The sequence below is a fragment of the Sinohyriopsis cumingii genome, chromosome 6, assembly GCF_028554795.1.
Source record: "Sinohyriopsis cumingii isolate HCF-2022 chromosome 6, ASM2855479v2, whole genome shotgun sequence".
NCBI lineage: Eukaryota > Metazoa > Mollusca > Bivalvia > Unionida > Unionidae > Sinohyriopsis > Sinohyriopsis cumingii.
Genome location: NC_142966.1, coordinates 621,662 through 637,500, shown reverse-complemented (window position 1 = coordinate 637,500; position 15,839 = coordinate 621,662). Strand labels below are relative to the sequence as shown.

General features: G+C 32.7%; 1 long non-coding RNA gene across 2 annotated transcripts; it reads right to left on the bottom strand.

Moving 5' to 3' along the window:
* Positions 1 to 9,997: 9,997 nt before the first annotated feature.
* On the bottom strand, positions 9,998 to 15,418 carry LOC149796259 (uncharacterized). Of its 2 annotated transcripts, none has more exons than XR_016421645.1 (3): positions 12,642 to 15,418; positions 11,793 to 11,900; positions 9,998 to 10,871 (listed from the first exon to the last, which is right to left on the bottom strand). It is a non-coding gene; the product is annotated as an uncharacterized LOC149796259 (long non-coding RNA). The 2 variants fall into 2 exon arrangements; XR_016421646.1 differs by having other exon boundaries at positions 12,766 to 14,224.
* Positions 15,419 to 15,839: the final 421 nt, after the last annotated feature.

The window sequence follows — 15,839 nt, the reverse complement described above, 5'->3', positions numbered from 1 at the left end:
AGCGTTTATACGCTTCCTTTATAGCGTTTGTACGCTTCCTTTATATCGCATTGTGCTTGATTTTAGAAGAAAACAAATATCAGGATCTAGATGTTTTGAAAAACTACATTTTTATTTTATTGATATGATGTACATTGGGGGGATGACACACATGTGGTAAATGGCATACACTACAGGGACAGAGATTTGCACACCTCTAGTTCACTACACTTAAGAGGACTTCGCAAAATTACCTCCTCCTTGTCCAAGGGAAAATTTTAGAATTCCGTTTACTTCGTAAATTTTATTTATTTAATTGATCTAGCAGAAGCCATTCCGATGACTATAAATGACCCAGTAAGAGCTAAATATCACTTTTCGTTTTTCAACTTTATGAGACAATTTAAAATGTTAGGGATTTTATGAATCCAAATAAGACAATAAAAACATGCTTTAACAGAGCAATAAATTATGTTGGCAGTAGCATATTTTAAAAATTTTTCAATTTAAGACTATGCATTACTTGAGAAATGGGAAATCAAAAATGTTAAAAATAAGACAGCTAGAATCGTAACCTATATAAAAATATAGTAATTATTGAAGTTTTATGTCTAGAAAAGTAAGGCTGGATAATCATAGATTACAAAAACACTATCTTACACTTTTGTGCAAAATGGCATCTGGCTCAAGGCTTCCTTAATTATAATATATCCGATTGCACCAGTTATTAGCGGCATAGTTTATGACGTAAATAGCTTCCAATCAATACAAGCTGGAGTAAGAGTCTTTACTGCAACTTTCGTCATCCGACAGAGAAAAACATTATCTTTCAAGACTCGTTAAAGCGATTTCATTAATAAAAAGGTCATTTAATAATCGTGACAATCATATTCCCAGACACTGTTATTCGGTTGAATGAAATATCATTTTTTTTCCTCCTCGACTTAATACAAATTTCGTCTCAAGTAATGAACAAACATTTAAAAAGTATTTAATTGGATCACCTCTATATTGATGTTTAATTGAAGAAAGTACACAACACATATTTTTCTCTTGCGAATATTACCTAGAACAAGGCCATGTAATGTTCCAAACCTTACTCCATATAGTAAATTAACTTTAGATATCTTTAATATGGTAATACAATGTTCCAATACGAAATAAGCATTCGTGTATTTAGGTCAATCCAAATTTGTTTGACAATCATGCCTGCTGAGATTCTAACAATCAAACCTTTGCTCAGAAATCAGCCCACAACACAGACGATATTTGTCTTTGATGAACCCAGTTTTCGGCTATCTTTGTTGTGGTATCTTTTGTCAATTTAAAATATCTTATAGAAGGATAGAAACGATGTTATTGCATGCGTATAAAACAGTGCTGAAATTCATATCTCAGTATGATTTTGTATCATTTATTCCCTGTGTTTACATGTTTGAAAATGATTAATACCGTAGAAACTTGTTAATTATTAACATAGGATCTATAACTGTCTCATTTCTAGAAAGGCAGCTTTAGCAGCCTAGTTGTTAGAGCGTCCGCTTTGGATGCGGGAGGTCGCGGGTTCGAACCCCGGGCGAGTCATAAGAAAGACTTATAAGACATAAAAATAGTACTAACAGCTGTCTCGCCATGCGCTCAGTACTAAGGGGTTAGCGTAAGGACTGGCTGGGCTGTTGTCAGGATAATGTGAATGGGAGGGACATGATGCTACATGTCTGCGGCATGATCCCCCAGTGCTAGACAACACTATAAAATTCCACAATGCAGACAGCATATATATAAAGCTAAAATATTGTTTAAGCTACGTTAAAAACCCACATTGCACACATTCATTTCAAGAAGAATGTGTGTCCTGTAAGTAGGTATAACACATTTTACATTGCTGTGTATTTTATTGATTTTCTGTTGGAGTTAACTTGACCTGGCTAATTTCCAGGGAGATTATGTCTATTTATTATGCAAGTAAAGATCGTAATTTGTTAATTATCAAAGTATTAAATGTGCGTTTTTATTGTACCTTCTGTGCCCCACACGATATGGTATCATTAAAAAAAAATGGCACGTGCGCTCGTGCTGTACTGGCGCCCCCTACACGGATGCTCGTGATTAAAACACTGTACAAATTTATTCGTAATCATACCTGAGATGGTATTGACTAAAATTTAAGAGTGCGATTGTGATGTACGCATTACTCTACGCAAAAACGTCACACACACACACACACACACACACACATATATATATATATATATATATATATATATATATATATATATATATATATATATATATATATATATATATATATATATATATATATATATATATATATATTATATAACGACAGTGTGATAATTAGCAAATTTGAGAAAGATGCTTCTTTATTCAGACCCTATACCAAACATATAGAACTATTTTAAAATTTACGCTAAACTAAATAAAATTCACTATTTTGTTTCCAGCACGGTCGGAATATGTTTCAATGTGTTGAAATGTTTAAGTATCATATTTGGAAACAATTTGTATTATGAATATGTCTGTCAAAAACATTGCTTCGTTTTGGAATGATGACACAAAGAAATACCCTCCTTTCTGTTATACTGATGTGTGATATTTATTATTTGGTCCGCCTTTCCGACTGTCCTAAGATTATTAACTCATTAACCCCTGGAAATTTTTGTTGTTTTTGCTTGAAATTCGAGTAGGAAACACATTTTGAAAGCTATTTCTGATTAGATCAGAAAACACCAAATCCCAGGTGATCGTTCGATAAAATACTGCCTAGTTGTGTTAGAAACATCGTTTTTCATTGGCTATTTGGCTCGCGCATGAGCAAAAGGGTAAAAGTAGAATTTTTTGTATCGAGACTACTCTTTATTCCAAATGCCCATCTTATCCTACTTTTTGCAAAGGTTTGTCTGTCTGTTTGTAGTTCATACCGGTTTGCCTTAGATCTGAGACGAAAAAGTCTAAAATCCGGACACAAAATGGGATTCCGATCCCGGGCGAATTTTGGGTAGAAAACAATCGGGTCTAAAAAATGAGATTTTCCCCACTGTGTTTTGTGATGCAACTAGAAATTCCAGATTATTTGGTATCATTGTAGAGCTACATCTACCTTTCTATAATACCACCCACTATAGTGTATCATGTATGACCATGACGCTACAGAGCTACTACCTCCTGCCACGTTAACTCGTCGCTAGGGGTTAATGTGTTAACACGATTATGCAATAACCATTCCAACTAAAGAAATAAATATACATGTAACAGGCTAAATATTTATGGACCAATATATGACCTGTCTGACCTTTAAAACTTCTAAACGATTACTGCATTTGTTCATTTTATCTTTGCATGGACTTGCATTTTGTGTTAAAAACTGGTCGGAAAAGTATAGATAAATTTTCGCGTGCTAATGTATATGCATATTTAGATCATCTCATTGGATTTTTGTCTGCGTTAACAGTTTTCTCAATGTGGTGTGTTGGTATCTTTTTCATGGCACGATGCAACAACAACAACAACAACAAATAATAATAATAATAATAATAATAATAATCTCCGTTGGAAGTGAATGTTCGTGTTTTTGTTAGAACGTCCAGTATGACTGCAGTAAAACCTTGAATTACTGAATCGCTACATATGTCCGATATTTTATCATACACATTAAACTTGAATTTAACACACACAGTACCCTTGATCTATATTGTCAATGAGTGGTCTTACACGCTGACTTTGCTGCCGTCTCTGGAAGCGACTTTTTGCCGTATCGTTCGAACGTCTATAATGACTACAGTCCCGCTATTGAAGTATTACACATATCCGACCTTTTATCATACACATTACCCTTGACCTGTACTGAAATTGAAGGGTCTTGGGCACTTACATTGATACAGCTTATAGAAGCGACTTTTCGTTGTATAGTTAGAACGTCTACAATCACTGCAATCCAGTTATTGAAGTATTACAGGGTAAAACAGAATGAAACCTACGATCTAGGTTAACGAAACCACGCTCCAACTGTGAGGAGACACTCGTTTGTGATTGACAAGACTAGCACATGTATTATTATTTTTATTATTATTATTTTGAAATCACTATCTTGTATTTTGTCTGCAAAATGTATAACAATCACGTAATCTCTATTATTAGTTGCTTGTTTAATATGAGCAGTCACACAGAAGGCCTTATCATTTTAAAATGTGCTTACTAAAACAGTTAATTACTCCTTTTCTGAGTAGGAAATACGTTTAATCAGTTTGGTATTCATCAGCCATTCATCTTTGGTAATATAGTAGTTTGAATCCTGTTTCTGAAAGATTTTGGATATTACAGGCTTGCCAAAGTGTAGCTTTTGCAATGATCTCTGTTTCAAAAGATATACAGAATAGAGAATGTTTTTCTCAAACGATTTCAATGTACATTAAAGATCTAGTATGGCTGGAAAATTAAGGCATTACATAGTAACAAACTGCCTGGGGGTTTCGCACTTGTTACCGGCTTTCGAACAGTCTGTATGTAGGGGCGCATAGAAACGAGTTTTATGTTTTGACTTAATTGAACTTATCCTGAAGAATGAGTGGAATATTGCAAAATATTTGATAAAATCAAATTGAGGAGGCTTTTATAGCCCCAATGGTGATCTGGCACACATACTTTTCCAAAATTTTGCAATATTTAGTTTTCCTTCTTACGTACTGTTTGAGTCAATTTTCGGCTGCGCATTTCTAAACTCTATTTAAGCATATATATATATATATATATATATATATATATATATATATATATATATATATATATATATATAGAGAGAGAGAGAGAGAGAGAGAGAGAGAGAGAGTTAGTTGAGGCTCAATAGTATGCATACTCTTTGATCTACAGCTTAAAAAATGTTTTTAAAAAACTAACGAGCAGTGTCTGTGTTAAGGTATATTACTATATTGTAAATTTTGATCTTGATAATATCTTGTTTTATGTACAATTCCTTTGATGTATTATATGTACTGATACTTAGAAGCGTTGATTACTAATATTCTCCTCAAGTATGGAGTCGACTTTGTAATATGTCCAATGTAACCGTAGAAGTATGGTAATAATTCATTCTAGTTGACGAATTGTTGCTTGGTACATTCAGTTGAATTTTAAGATTGGCAAAAACATCATAAAGCATATATAGACATGGAAAGGACTCGCACTTACATATAATTATCATTTCTAATACGGCTTTTCGGCAATATAATACAATATTTATCTTTGCCTACAAGCGAGGTTAAACAATTTTTTAAAATATAAAATAATCATTGCATGCAAGTTATTTCGTTCATTTGCGTATTTCCATGATAAAACACAGTTTTCATCGCTGGTCAAGAGTAAACTTTTAGAAACAATAACAAAATTTCAAGATCCGTTTCGCAAAATACATTCTTAACTACGCTGAAGAAACCGCAACACAAGGGGTGCAATCAAGCAGGCTATTTAAGCGCAATTAAAAGCAACATAACTGCATTTTAACTCATTTTTATTCCAAGATGTTTTAGAATAATACTAAGGCACATATTTGCATATATCTAGAGTAAGACTGATTAATTTCAATATCATGTTTATTAGAACTATAAATAATTGTAAAATTTCAATCTCTTTATTATGAGGACTATAAATACAATTCATTCTTTCATGCCAATTATAATGCTATTGTTAGTCTTCTTTTGTATATATTTTCATATTTTGATCAAATTTTTGACAAAATAATAGCTATTCTTCACAAGAATTTGGTGTTTAAATGTAAGCAACGAGAAAAGTCGGTTCATTTGACTATTAAAATAGCACCTGTCCTCAATTGCACAGACGTCACTAAATAAATGCTATCAAATTTCAGAAGCTCTAGTCCAGAATCTAAATATCAATGCTCGGTTTTGATGTGTAATTGGATGCACTTGAGGAAACCATTAATTCATTGATTAAATTATGTTTGGATTTTATATACCTCATAAAATAAACTCAAGAGTATGCAAGTTAGCATAAACAATGACGTATTTGAACTTCTCCATATTCATGACTTGAAACGATAAAGTGTTTCTCCAGTTTTCTACCCGGCAAAAGAGAATAATTCCTAATAGTTGACGAAAGCCCGCCGGAATGTTTATTAGCTGACAACGTTATTTCGCGTTGCAATATGTCAATACATGTACATGAAAGTCTTACAGATTTTGTTATTAAAAATATCAAGTTGTTACCCAATAAAGGTATTGAGTATATTATTTTAAGGTATTGCGTTTGATAACCTCTAAATATGCTAATTTATTCTTCATCACATCAGAAATGATCTTGATATTATATAAACGTTTTGAAAACTTAGTCTGTTTCATATTATCTAAATGACAAGAAAACGAATATTATTGAATTCATAGAGTCATAGTACAATATGTTCAGTAATATTTATTGTTATTATGACATAAGAAGGCACGTTGTTTTGGTGCTTTAAAATTCTACAAACTGCATTACCGGCTCGTCATCACTAGATGATCATGTTCGATTTTCAGACAATTACATAAATGTTTAATTACACCTTGTTTTGAAATATTAGTTGTTCAATTTTTTACCAAAACTTTACCAGCACGACTTAAAGAAAACCACCCGAATAAGCAGTGTAAGTTTGTAGGTATAGTGGTATTTAAATCTGCATGAGCTGCTTAGATGTTCAGCTCTTTACAGCATTTTCTATTATTTTTTTGTGCAGTGTGATAGGAAAGGGTTAAATATTCTTTGGCAGAACCATTATTGCAGTTTTTTTTACAAAGACATTAAATGTTCCAGGTGCATTTGTATGCAGATATTTTAAAATATTTTGATGCAATGGTATAAACCTGTATCCGTTTTGGATACATGTGGGCATGTATTTACATGGTCTGCCGTTTCATGCTTGTTTAGTGAAGTTCACATCTAGTATATTAGATAAAGTGCTGAAAAACACAGCGTCACAGGATGAAAACTAGGTTAATTTTGTTACAAATGCTGTTTTTTTTTTCAAGTTTCTTTATTACAAGCATATTCTTCACTTGAAAAACAAGATTTCGCCAGCTTCTACCAGTCAATAGAGGAAATCGTCTCGTAGCGTCCTGGCACTCATTCTTTCGAGGCACTCTCTCTTGTAGGATAAACGTTTCAAATGCAGTTAATAGTGCATCTTTTTCTTCTTTCGTCCATTTCTTTCTTGGTTTCCTTTTCCTCTGGAGAGACTATATATATATATATATATATATATATATATATATATATATATATATATATATATTAAAGCAAAAATGTTTGTAATTGGTTTATCACAATATTCATGATTTAATTTAGAATATTCCGTTGATGCTATATAATTGTTTTTAAGTATAACCGCAACTGAAACAATACTCTAACATATCTTTGATTCATGTATTCAGTTTCTTTATTAAAATATAATATATGGCATGTTCGGAAAGTATTAAAGGAATGGAGTTTAGATATAAATTGTTAGAGAAAAATAATCTATGTATGGTTATATATGCGTGTACATGTCTGTATTTATATATGCAAGTCGTTTGTAATACTTAACATCTGTCAGCCTATTTGTAACTGGGCAGAAAGAAAGAAAATCTAACTGGACATTTTCTCTATGACAGGTCAGATAAGGCTCTCAGCGCTAAGGCTCTCAGCGCTAACAAGTAACCTGCTGAGCACAGTTTATGTTTCACAGGCATAGCTCTTCACACCACTAGTGTTTGTTTTGGGAATTTCACAGTATTATGTTTAAAGATGTAAATTGGAATTTTCCTGCGGATATAATAACTTAAATTATTTGTAACAAAACGAAATTATCAGATTTCCATAATTAATATTACCTAGCAATATATACCTGGCAGAAGCTCACAATTTGAGCTCTGAAGGCTGAAAAAGGAGCAATTACAAACAGATTAGTTTGATTAGTGTCCCAGTGATCTCCAGATAATTTAGCGGTACTCCCATGGGGCCCATATATAATGATAAGAAAATGGCCCATTGAAAGCAACCTTTCGAAACAGTGTTTCTGCTAACGTCATTACCCTGGTTATAATATTTGTACTTTATATTAGTAATGCCTGAAAACTTTACAGCAACGAACTAAAAGTGAGTAGCAATAATTTGCGTTGTAGAATGATCCGGTATAGAATTTAATGTTCAACCGTCCTCTAAACTAATATCTAGTTTTGATAAGCAACTTGAAAATTGTATCCCAAGGTCTAAGGTAATACAGATTAACAAAGAAACGCTGGCTACATTACGAAATTTGTGTAAAGGAAAAATTTATTTGTTAAGGTATATGCAGATTTTCCTTGATCGAAAAAAATATAATTGGGAGAGAAGCTATGCTTCAAAATGTTACAATTTAAGACGCTTCACATTTTATTTGTATGCGTACAGGGCATGGAAATGTAAGAGGAATCCAGTTAAAATAATCATTGAAGTTTTCGCTATCTGAGATCAATTATAATAATTGTCATATTGATTTGAAAAATTACTAAATCATGAAAAGATTGAAATAGGTAAGCTACACCCCCACCCCTTCCGCCCCTTTCGGTTTGCCCCCAGATCCGAAAATGCGAACAAAAATCAATCTGAGCGACTAAATTATTTGAGGGAATATGTAATGCCAGAAATCAAAGTTAACTTACCGTAAATTTGATATAAGTGCCTGAGCCAGGTAGGATCGCCACCAGCAGCGTCAGCGTCAAAAGCGAACAAGAGCCAAAATCACTATCTGCTGACCATCGCTAGGATAATGAGGCTACTGACATCCATTGGAAAAATGAGTTGGGACATTCCTTAGAGTAAGAAAGTAGCCCTGTGACACTTCTATTTCACGAGGGGTGTTATATACAGTACCTTTAATTGTAAGACAATTTACCGGTTGCAAGTCAATATTGAATTGATATTATATGCTATAATGGCATAATTAGTGTGTCCTAATCTTGTATCGAGACTTAGCGAAGTATCTGGTCCACGTATGTGTAACAAAACTGATCACGACTGTCGTTATTAGTGTCAGTCAACTGTGTGTTAGATTTTAAGATTTCAAATAAGTCAGCTGTTATCTGAGATAATGGCATTTCTGTGTGCAATATAAGTTAGAATTTTTAGAAGTTAATTATAAAAATGATAGATGGCAGATAGTGAACTATGAAGTCAGATTTAAGACAATTATTCTCCAAGAAAGAAATATTAGGAAAAGATTCAAATCAATGAAACTATCGGGCGAGGATCATATAGATTACTTTTTTGACAAATAATCGTTCTCATTTCTCAGCATTAGCGTTAAATTAAACATGCCACGTGGTTCAGCGCTGAGCACTTGCATCGCTTGGGGTAGAATAAAATTTATCCCGATATTAACTTTGTTGTCGAGGGTGTCGTGTGTAATTATCAAATATATGAATCGCATGTATTGTATAATTAATGACATTATTATTATTGTTATTATTATTATTATTATTATTATTATTATGTACAAATTTAATACCGCAATCAGCGACCTAGTATAAAAATCATAAAAAATCAAATCTACAAGTGAGGTCAAAAATGTCTATATTTTTAGATACCTTTATTTAAACAAAACATAAGAATAGTATTCACTTGACCAGAGAAGTCAATGGCAGCTCATAGTAGAAGAAGTTTATGCACCCCAACCCCAATTTTATACATGCATTGTTCACATCTAATGGACATTTTTGACAGCATGTGGTGCTCACAGTGCAAACACAAGCTCTTTCCCTGGATGAAAATTTTGAAAAACATTGTCTACTAAATAGTTTGATGCAAGTCAGAATAGTTGTCATCCAAGCCGTTTTTTAGATATTCTACTTGCCTTGAACCCACGTGTCTACTGCTATGGGAGGCTAGCGCTTCTTCCTAGCCGACTATTGGTATTTCACTATCAACATACTGCAGAGCAACTATGGAAGGTGTACATGCCTGACATCAATTTCAAGAACAACACAAGCCCGAAACATCTAGTTCACAAATATATTCATATCTATAAATATTAAACAATAATAGCTGAAAAAGTCACACAATAGCCTTAAGTTAAGAAATTTGCCAGGGGCCGATTTACAAAACTGGACCCTGCCACCTAAGCATTGGAGATCAAATGCGTAGCTTACGTATTTATGTGTGTCTGCTACAGAGGTACATATATAAAAATCTAGATGGTGGAGGGATGATTAAAAGTATGCTAATTTGTTATAGTACTAGTCAACTTTATTCATGCATAAGGCACATACTAATTCTATTAGCTGCCTTGTCACAGGAAAATATTCAGAATCGCTATTTCTTGTCAAAAATGATTTTAAAATTTAGGTGTTGGTGGCAGTGTGGGTTCATTATAAAAACCACCAGTTGCTTCAGGAATTAACCTGATTCATGCAATCAAAATCTCACATGAATGCTTTCTACAAAAATCGTTATTTAGTTTTTATTTGTAACTTCAGTGTAAAATTATTCTCATTTTTCTGTAATTTGTCAGTGTTGGATCAAAATTCACCAGATAAACTAACTGTCCATTGAGACCTAATAGCTATCTGTCTAATATGTTCGTCGGATGAAAATACTGGAAATAACTGAACTATCTCTACTTGTCAATGATGCTGATTAATTAACCAATCAGCGAGCGTAGATTAGACACACACCCAGGCATTGCTTTCGTCTGCTATTTCCTCCGGCAAGATCCTTGTGGTAATAATGAATTGATTATAAGCATTTACAAATTTTGCAATGATGTGTTGATTTCTCCATTGATAAGGGTGAAAAGAAGTCACTGGGAGCCTTGTAGTTCTGTCAGTCGTCACCAAGATCGTCTAAATGGATGAATTAAATTTATTCCCTTCCTGAAACAAAGACAAAACGTCTATGGATAAAGACCATTTTAGTGGTTGCGTGTACGATCAGCTGAATATGGAAACAATTGATAGCAATTACATGTTTGAATGCATAAACATATGTAGAAAAGAATGTCACGTCGATAGCTTAAAGAAAGAAAGAAAGAAAAAGAGTTAAAATTGAAAAATATACGTAAATATTTAAAACGTTTCTAGAATATGGGTGGAGAACCCGATAACTTTTGAGTTTTTATGTATTTTATTTTTCATCAATAGGAAGGACTGAACCCCATACTGTATTATTTTAAACTTTGAAAATCTACATTTTAATGTTTGTTTGTCCCAAAAATAATAATGTATCGTTTCTGTCTTTCAGACACTTGAGTGACTCTTTACTTTCTCATTTGGCTGAAGGAGGGGTGGGGGTACAAAAGTGTAATAATTAAAGAAATACCCAAATAATGGTTTGAGATAAATATCGTCCGACATATGAAGTATGTATTTACAAGTTAACATCAACAGACATAACTAATCAAAATTCCGTCTGACGAACACGATAGATCTTTACAATTATTATGTACAAAAGTATACTTCTAAACAGTGACTATTTACGATTTTGTTATTCAGTTTTGTTTCATTTACTTTTAAGGCAGCATAACAATAAGCCAGATAAAATTAATAAGGATGATTTATATACCTAATACATACTCATCTTTTGCAGCGAATTTTCCTTTTCATGATTACGTTCTCGAGCAGATTTTAAATTGATTGTTATTATCTACTGAAATAAAACACTTAGGTTATTACTACACGAACTTGAATTACAAATATAAATAAAATCTACTGCAGTATATTTATGCAACTTTGTAATTTTACATTTTTAAGAATAATTCAATTTTTAAAAATTAAAAACCAAACATATCACTTAACCTGAAACATGTATTTGCCATATACTACAGGTTTGTCGGAGGTTAACAGGTCGTCATGGTAAGCGGAGCATCTATTATCTTATGTAAAGTCCATTGTTTTGAAAGGGCTCTGAAAAGAAAAAAATACCATAGTATGGCGCTTGTACATTATTTTAATCTACCTTATGCTAAAAATAGACCATAACATCATTGTGCCCTCCTACCGCCATACTGTTTTAGGACAAAGCACAGAGTGACCTTTAGTAACACGTAGCAATTCGCGACATATGTGCAAATATAAAAAAGGTTAGTTTTATTTACATTTCCCTCACTATGTAATGTTTTCATATATTCAACTATAATAATATATGAGCGTATGCATCAATAGGTAATTGGGATAAATACGACTACAATTTGATATTATCTAGATAGGCAGGTTCAAAAAAAAACATTAATACTCAAATTTATAATAATTTTTTACAATAATAATTAAACGAAAATTATCATATGGTATGCTTTATCATAACAATGTGGGCTTCATGATTCTGAATATGTAGTCTTCTAGGACATTAATCATTACATATAGTGAGATTAAAGAAACAGATCATGTAGCATTACAGGGTAAACAGGCCAACCTACAGGAAAGGTTTTATAACATGTTTATATTCGCATATAATATATTCATCATTATTAATTGAACACTGGTTGCAATACGTATAGCAAATTCCATGAAAGCGAATTAATTTTGTTAATATTGAAACGTTTCCAACGGGTTGGTATAGCCTCCGGATTTACAAAGGCAGTCTTAAATATCTAATGGTCTTACAGGGATGAATGAAGGGAGGCAACTCAGATATATTTACAATACTACCTTGTATAATAGCTATCTGTCTAATATGTTCGTCGGATGAAAATACTGGAAATAACTGAACTATCTCTACTTGTCAATGATGCTGATTAATTAACCAATCAGCGAGCGTAGATTAGACACACACCCAGGCATTGCTTTCGTCTGCTATTTCCTCCGGCAAGATCCTTGTGGTAATAATGAATTGATTATAAGCATTTACAAATTTTGCAATGATGTGTTGATTTCTCCATTGATAAGGGTGAAAAGAAGTCACTGGGAGCCTTGTAGTTCTGTCAGTCGTCACCAAGATCGTCTAAATGGATGAATTAAATTTATTCCCTTCCTGAAACAAAGACAAAACGTCTATGGATAAAGACCATTTTAGTGGTTGCGTGTACGATCAGCTGAATATGGAAACAACTGATAGCAATTACATGTTTGAATGCATAAACATATGTAGAAAAGAATGTCACGTCGATAGCTTAGAGAAAGAAAGAAAGAAAAAGAGTTAAAATTGAAAAATATACGTAAATATTTAAAACGTTTCTAGAATATGGGTGGAGAACCCAATACCTTTCGAGTTTTTATGTATTTTTATTTTTCATCAATAGGAAGGACTGAACCCCATACTGTATTATTTTAAACTTTGAAAATCTACATTTTAATGTTTGTTTGTCCCAAAAATAATGATGTATCGTTTCTGTCTTTCAGACACTCGAATGACTCTTTACTTTCTCATTTGGCTGAAGGAGGGGTGGGGTTACAAAAATGTAATAATAAAGAAATGCCCAAATAATGGTTTCAGAAAAATATCGTCCGACATATGAAGTATGTATTTACAAGTTAACATCAACAGACATAACTAATCAAAATTCCGTCTGACGAACACGATAGATCTTTACAATTATTTTGTACAAAAGTATACTTCTAAACAGTGACTATTTACGAATTTGTTATTCAGTTTTGTTTCATTTACTTTTAAGGCAGCATAAAAATAAGCCAGATAAAATTAATAAGGATGATTTATATACCTAATACATACTCATCTTTTGCAGCGAATTTTCCTTTTCATGATTACGTTCTCGAGCAGATTTTAAATTGATTGTTATTATCTACTGAAATAAAACACTTAGGTTATTACTATACGAACTTGAATTACAAATATAAATAAAATCTACTACAGTATATTTATGCAACTTTGTAATTTTACATTTTTAAGAATAATTCAATTTTTAAAAATTAAAAACCAAACATATCACATAAACTTAAACATATGTATTTGCCTTTTTGAGGTTTGTCGGAGGTTAACAGATCGTCATGGTAAGCGGAGCGTCTATTATCTTATGTAAAGTCAATTGTTCTGAAAGGGCTCTTAAAAGACAAAAACTCCATAGTACGGCGCATGTACTTTATTTTAATCTACATTATGCTAAAAATAGACCATAACATCATTGTGCCCTCCTACCGCCATACTGTTTTAGGACAAAGCACAGAGTGACCTTTAGTAACACGTAGCAATTCGCGACATATGTGCAAATATAAAAAAGGTTGGTTTTATTTACATTTCCCTCACTATGTAATGTTTACATATTTTCAACTATAATAATATATGAGCGTATGCATCAATAGGTAATTGGGATAAATACGACTACAATTTGATATTATCTAGATAGGCAGGTTCAAAAAAAATATTAATACTCAAATTTATAATAATTTTTTACAATAATAATTAAGTTAACGAAAATTATCGTTAGGTATGCTTTATCATAACAATGTGGGCTTCATGATTCTGAATATGTAGTCTTCTAGGACATTAATCATTATATATAGCGAGATTAATGAAACAGATCATGTAGCATTACAGGGTAAACAGGCCAACCTACAGGAAAGGTTTTTCTAACATGTTTATATTCGCATATAATATATTCATTATTATTAATTGAACACTGGTTGCAATACGTATAGCAAATTCCATGAAAGCGAATTAATTTTATTATTATTGAAACGTTTCCAACGGGTTGGTATAGCATTATAGCCTCGGGATTTACAAAGACAGGCTTAATATCTACTGGTCTTATAGGGATGAATGAAGGGAGGCAACTCAGATATATTTACAATACTACCTTGTATAATAGCTATCTGACTGATATGTTCGTTGGATGCTAATACTGGAAAAAAACTGACCTATCTCTACTTGTCAATCATACTGATCAATTAACCAATCAGCGAGCGTAGATTAGACACACACCCAGGAATTGCTTTCGTCTGCTATTTCCTCTGGCAAGATCCTTGTGGTAATAATGAATTGATTATAAGCATTTACAAATTTTGCAATGATGTGTTGATTTCTCCATTGATAAGGGTGAAAAGAAGTGACTGGGAGAAATACCCAAAGAATGGTTTCAGATAAATATCATCCGACATATGAAGTATGTATTTCCAACTTAACATCAACGTTTCCAACGGGTTGGTATAGCCTCGGGATTTACTACAGTCAGGCTTAATATCTACTGGTCTTACAGGCACTCGTTTGAATGAAGGGAGACAACTCATATATGTTTACAATACTACCTTGTATAATAGCTATCTCACTTTGAATATGTTCGTCGGATGCTAATACGGGAAACAATTGTTCTAAAGAGCTTTTAAAAGAAAAAGCACCATAGTATGGGGCCTGTACTTAAGTCTACCTTGTGCTTAAAATAGACCATAACATCATTGTGCCCTGATGCCACCATACTGTTTTCGGACAAAGCACAGAGAGACACTTACTAACACGTAGTATTTGGCGACATATATTCAAAAATAAAGTTATTTTTATTTGCACTTCCCTCACTATGTAATGTTTTCATATATTCAACTATATTATATGAGCGTGTTAATTAATTTAGCAATAATTTAGTACGTTGTATTTGTTTGTCATCCGTTGTTATTGTTTTTCAATCTTCGTTTAGTAAAAATCTCCTATGTGCATATTATATATGTATATGTATGTGATTTTGCAAATTTAACGTAGATTTTTTCAGTCATATCGCTACGATGTCTGTAGTGTGGCAGTTTATATTAATGTATAGCACTGGAGTATAATACCGCAGACATGTAGCATCATGTCCCACCCATGTAACATTATCCTGAGACTAACCTCTTAATGCTGACCGCAAGCGAGGCAGATGTTAGTAAATTTTCATGAGCCTTTGGTATGACTCGGCCAGGGATGGA